We start from the raw sequence: 5,948 nt of genomic DNA, 5'->3' as shown, positions 1-5,948 counted from the left end.
AACTGGGACCTCTGCTTTGTCCCTTGGCCCTCGGAGGGCACCCTGGGGCGCATCCCAGTATCTGCATTTTCCTTTCCCAGTGCTTCTCTGGTGCCCGTGCCAGGTCCCCTCTAAGGCCGGGGGACATGCAGAGGTGCGCTCATTCCACCTCCCCATCCCTCCGTGACATTTGGGGAAGGCAGAGCAGACGTGAGGCCAGGTTTCACTTCTTTCATCCCCACAGGAAAGCACAAGGGATGGGGACACAGGGGGAGCTTCCTTCCCCTGCTCTGTCCCCGTGTCTCCACCCTGGACAGAAGAGACAGACACGGTCGGCAAACGCGGCTTCAGCTCCTGGTGGGAAACGGCTGCTCCTGGGGCTGGGGCTGAGCCCTGCTCCCAGGTGTTCTCCAGCAAGCCCATCTGGGGGGGGAGGTAATTGCTTGGGGTGGCTTCGTGCATGGCCCTGCGGGTGCTCAGGGCACCCATGCACAGAGTGCACGCAGCTTTTGCACCCTCAGATGTAGAGGAAATAGTGAATTGTGCAGCCTGACGCCTTCGGAACAAGTCTGAGGTTTCTGCCCTGCAATCTGGTCTTCCCCCATCCCATCCCATCTCATCTCATCCCATCCCGTCCCGTCCCGTCCTGTCCCGTCCCGTCCCGTCCCATCCCATCCCTCCTCAACCTTTCCAAAGGCAACGCCTGCATCCCCCCTCACCCCTTCTCTGCTCCCCAAGACCTACAAGTGCAGTTGGGGTCTCTCAGCACCCCAAGAGCTTCAATAGGAGCCAGATGGCTGAGACCCTTTGTCCCCTGTGGCACTGAAAGGCCACCATTGGCACCCCAAATCTGCACCACCTCCTTCACGGCAGGCACTGAGCACCGGGGCCATGCAGCATCTGGTGGTGGCAGCGGGTCCTGGGCATTTACCATGTCCTGGGGCACCAAAGCAGTGGGGTGAGCCCCAGGCTGGGCCCTGCACCCCAAACCCTCCCAGCCCAGGGGAGGAAAGGCAGGAGAAGCCACCGGGGACTTCTGGCAGCGCGTTCCCGAGGAAGGCAGCCAGCTGTGGGAACGTCCCTCCCGAACTTGCCGGTGTTGTTCCGCGCAATGCAAAAATCACATGTCCCGCGGCAGCGGCAGTGCTGCTCGCTCCTCAGGAGCCGTCCCCCGGGGACGGGGGCTTGGATGCTGTTTTCTCTGGCGTTCAGACATTTTGGGTAATGTTTGCGTTGCTCTGGGACCATGGGGAACGGGTCCCAGCTGGAAGAGGAGGGGGAACCAGGCAGAAGATGCATCCCCTGCGCTGATAAGGAATTTTCCACATCTTTGAAAGGAATCTGTAGGTTTAGGCACATGGGAAGGATCTGAGCAGCCTTTCCTGCAATATAGGGGAGCTAGCCAATGAATTTCTGTCCTGATTTCAGTTCTGGAAATAGCACAACTCCAAGAAACCTTTCAGCTTGGGGAGGTTCAAAGGAAACAGCGCTGGCGGCAGCAGGGCTCACGGCCGGCGTCGCCTCCTGAGCTTGAGCTGGGTGGAAGAGGAGCTCCTGTGCTGGAAGGAGGCAATGGGCTTGGGGTCTGGAAGTGTCTGAGTGGGGTAAAAGCCCTGCTACCGAAATCAAGAGCTGCCCAGCCACCTGAGGAAGATGTGAGAGGCTGCTGGAAGCTAAAGCCGGAGGATTTCAAAATAGAAATACAGGACAGATTTCTAAAGTGAGAAACACAAAACTCAGGAACAGCAGCCATGGGGATGGGACCTTCCCAATGGGGCTGCCCACGCGAGGGGACAGCTCCAGGCGGCACTGAGCTGGCCCAGCCCGCTCTCCCCAGCCGCTTTCCTTCATTGCTGCCATTCCTTCACCTCCTCTTTTCCCTTCAACCCAAATCCTCATCTTCCGCCACCCCTATGGAGAGCAGGGGGACAATGGCTGGTATCCCCAGCCCACCACAGCCCCAGGCCTGGGGTTGACCCTGGGGTGTTCCGCGTACAGCACCCTGCTTGGCTCTTTATCCCCTCCCGAGTACTTCCCCCAAGATTGATCAGAAAGTGATTACACCATCTTGGGGGCCCATTAAGAGATGAGATTTCAGCCCCTCATTCATCTTTTGTAGCAAAGCAAGACTTGCAGGGGCCACATTTTTCTTTTTATGCTTTCCTCCTTTTCATTTATTTATTTATTTTTATTTCTCTTCTCTTCTGGGAAGTTGTGGTTCTGCCAAGTCTTTGCCCCAGAGCGAGCTGTCATCGCTGCCGCCTGCACCACAGCGCTCACAGCCCCGGCTCCTCCTCCCCCGGGCACGGCTTGGCAAGCACCATCCTGCCTCGACACGGGCTGCTTCAAGTGAAAAGAGGAGCTCTTCCTACAGCGCCTGGCTCGCTCAGGGGCTGGCCACGGAGGCCAAAGGGGTTTTGCAGTCCTCTGACTTACGGCAGTGGAAATATTTAACCCCCTTCTGCTCTGCTCGTGATGCTGAGCCTGCTGGAAAGGGTGCGCAGGAATAGCTCCTGGCCAGCGGCCCGGCTCGATAATGCTCAAGGGGCTCCCTGGGGATTAAAATAGGTCCCGCACGTGGTGGGGGAGATACGGCGGCGAGGAGGCAAAGGGCCTGGGATGGGGTGCAGGCAGGGCCAGCGAGCCGGCAGACCTTTGCTCTACCCCGCTGTCGTGCCAAGGGCACCACTGGTGGAGAGCTTGACGGGTTTCGGCACTTCGGGACTTGTTTTCCCTTCCATCGGGTGATGTCTCAGCAGTTTCTCCTGCCAGGTTCAGGCTGGTGCCGGGAAAGCACAAAAAACCCCGTGAGCATCCTCCCAGCACCCAGCAACAGGGACCTGTGTGCCCCAGCTCCCCAGCCCTGCTGCCAACCAGCTGTAAAACAGGCTGCAGGGCTGAGATGTGCCTGGTGGGAAGCGTCAGTCCCCAGGGAAGCAGCCGTCCCTCCGTCCGTCCTGTGGGGCAGGGTGCTTCCCAGCAAAATCTGGGAGTCCCATGAATCGGTGGCAAGCTCAGCTTCTGTAGGCAAAAAAGAGCCTTTGCAGTGTAAAAAAGAGCTTGAAAATGTGGCCGGCGCATGACCTTCCCACTCCAGATCCCAAACAAAAATGAAGGGACTTCATATTTGGAATTGTCTCCCAGGAATTCTCTCTAAGCTGTGTCACAGCTGCTGAGCATCTGCTGCAAGTCCCAAGTGCTGCTGGGGATCAGCGCCCTGCAAGGCACCCAAATGGCTTCCCAGGGCCGTGCACCCCATCAGACAGCATTAAAGCAGGGGACGAGCCCAGGAGCAGCCCCGTGTCCCCAGCAAAGTCCCACCGGGGCCCTGTGTCACACGGGGACGGGTGGCCCCGGGGCAGGTGCTATGGGCAAGCATTGATCTGCGGCACTGTGGCACGACGGAGGCACCCTTGGAAAAGCTTCGGTCGTTCCCTTTGTTTGCTCCATCTTTTTCTCCCTGTGCCAGCCTTTCCAGACCCACCGGCCTGTGGCATTTAGGGTCATCCTAATTAATATCGCACGGAGACGTCAGCCCACCGAGCACATAGCCCTGTGCTGCTGGCACCGGCCACGTTCCTAATTAACTTCCCTAATTAAGAGGCCCCTTTCCATGACCAGAAGGCCTCTGGGCTGGCTCCCAGAACTGAAGAGGCAGAGAAAACCTCAACATCTCCTGCACTGAGCACCCACGATGGCAGCTTGGTGCTGCTCCTCCTGCAGGGAAAGCGAGGCAGGAGGGGTTCTGCAGAGAAGCGGTGCGAGGAGAGGAGCTCCCCACGCCCCGACTCGCCTCCTGGGAGCAGCAATTCCTGGCTGCTGCCGAGCCCTGGGGGTGCAGCGGGGCTGGGTGCTGCTCCGGCACGCCAAGCCCGCTGTGCATCCCCTCCCATGGCAGCCCAGGTTTGGACCTGTCCCCGCAAGCCGTGCCGTGCCTGTGTCACCTCTTTGCCCTCCGTTGTCCCACCTCGCTATCTCTGTGGGCATTTGCCCATAGTGGCCCCATCCAACACTTCCTCAGGCTTATCATGACCCATCGCACTGCTTGGGTTTCTCCTTCCGAACCCCAGCAAGAACCTGGAAGACCTTGAACAACCTGCTGGGAACCTGATGTTCACCACAAAATTACATTCCATGTTTTTTTTAAGGAGCCTCCAATACAAGCCCCAGCCCGGTTTCCGGAGGGCGACCTGGAAAGGGCGAGCAGCTGACGCCACGTCCGCCGCGAGCGGGCTCTGCACAACCACCTGCAACAGCCAGCGACCACATTTGCTCATTCAATATTTTCAGCCTTTGCCAAAGCCCTGAGAAATTTTCCTTGGGCTGGCAGGAGAGCTCTTACCCACCTCCCTTTGGCACGCTCCCAGCCATGCGGCTCATTTTTGGCACAATCCGGGCTTTTTTAGGGGCGCTGCTAAGATTAGGTATGCTGGGGCGCAAATCCGGGGAGGGAGAGCAAACTGCCAATGCACTTAGGAAAAGGAGTGGTTTTTAATCGCAGTGTTTGGGGGATTTGCATACAATTAGGCCGGGACTTGCCCGCATTTGCTTCCGCATTTCACTCCCGTGATGAACCTGCCGGTTTTCCTGCTCTGCTCCCAGCCAGAAACTGATTGCAAGGACGTTCACCCTGGGACACCGGTGGGCTTGGGGGCTCGGGGCTCCCCGGGGATGCCCCGGCTGCTCCCAGCACCTCACAGAGCCCAGGGCTGGCTGTGACAACCAGGGGATCCCCTGGGTGCTGCCCTGCTCCATGATGCCACGTGCAGGGGGACCCTTTGGGGCTGGATGGGGCCGTGCACCAGGCGGGTCTGCCTCACGTCGCCTCTGGCTGCAGGCTGAGCCCCGCAGTGGGATAACGGCTTCCTCCCGGCGGCAGAGGATGTGCGAGGAGAGATGCGCAGCGAGACGCAGCCTCCCATAAATAGCACAGTGTTTATGTGAACTCACCATCCCCGGTTTATTTTTCTCCCTGCAGAGCAAACAGATCTTTTAAATCCATAAAAGCTCTCCTTGCCCTGGCGCTGGCACAGCTGAAGTGTCCAAGGTGGCACATCACTATGGTCCCCGGATGGCCCCTGAGTGCTTGACCCCAAACCTGGGCCAGCTGCCCCGCTGTTGGTGGTGAGGGAGAAGCCCCTGGGCCACCAGCCGACGGAGGGGTCCAGCACTGGGTTTGTGATGTCCCCACAGCCGTCCCCATCCCCACCTGGGGTCTGCAGGCTCGGATGGAGGTCGGCCCCGAGGGACAGCTCCAGGCATTGGGACACCTCTCACCAAGGTAAAGCAGAGCAGAAGGGGACACATCCAGCCCCATATCCCACCAGAGGAGGGAGAAAGGATGGGGAGAGCCTCGGACAGGTTTTGTGAGAGTCCCATTGCCCCGAACCTGAGGTCACAGCCGGTCCCAGTCCCTGCAGCACTGATAAACCAGCCCAGCTTGCTTGCCCGCTGCCCTTCCCCCTGTCGGGAGGGTGCGCAGCCCCCAGCACCCATAGGTGCCCCTCCGAGGGTGCTCTGGGGCTCAGCCCCGAGCCCCCCCAGCGCTGCTTTGGGGCGAGCCCGGGGGCATCTCGGGCACCCCCTGCGGCTCCCGGTCCCGTCCTGGGGCCGAGCCCGGGGGGCAGCGGCCGCTCCGTGCCCGGTGCCCGGCGGCTCCCGGCTCTCTCCGGGCCGGCTCCGGCTTCTCCTCCCCGCCTCCGGCTCCGGCTCCGGCGCCTCCCCCGGCTCTGGAAGCTGCGAGCGGGACCGAGGCGGCTTGGAGCCGGGCTCCGCTTCCCAGCCCGTTCCCCCCCCCCCCCCGCCGCTCCCCCCCGGCCCCCGCGTCCCCAGACCGGCTCGGTCCCTCCTTAAAGCTCCGCGGGAGCCCCCCTGTGATGCTCGGTCCCGGCCGGGAGCCGAGCGGGGCCGGGCACCGGAGCCGAGGCGGAGCGGGGCGGGCGGCTCCGAGCATCCCTCCCGCCGCCCCC

Source organism: Cygnus atratus, chromosome 24 (genome assembly GCF_013377495.2).
Source record: "Cygnus atratus isolate AKBS03 ecotype Queensland, Australia chromosome 24, CAtr_DNAZoo_HiC_assembly, whole genome shotgun sequence".
NCBI lineage: Eukaryota > Metazoa > Chordata > Aves > Anseriformes > Anatidae > Cygnus > Cygnus atratus.
This window is presented reverse-complemented; position numbering follows the sequence as displayed.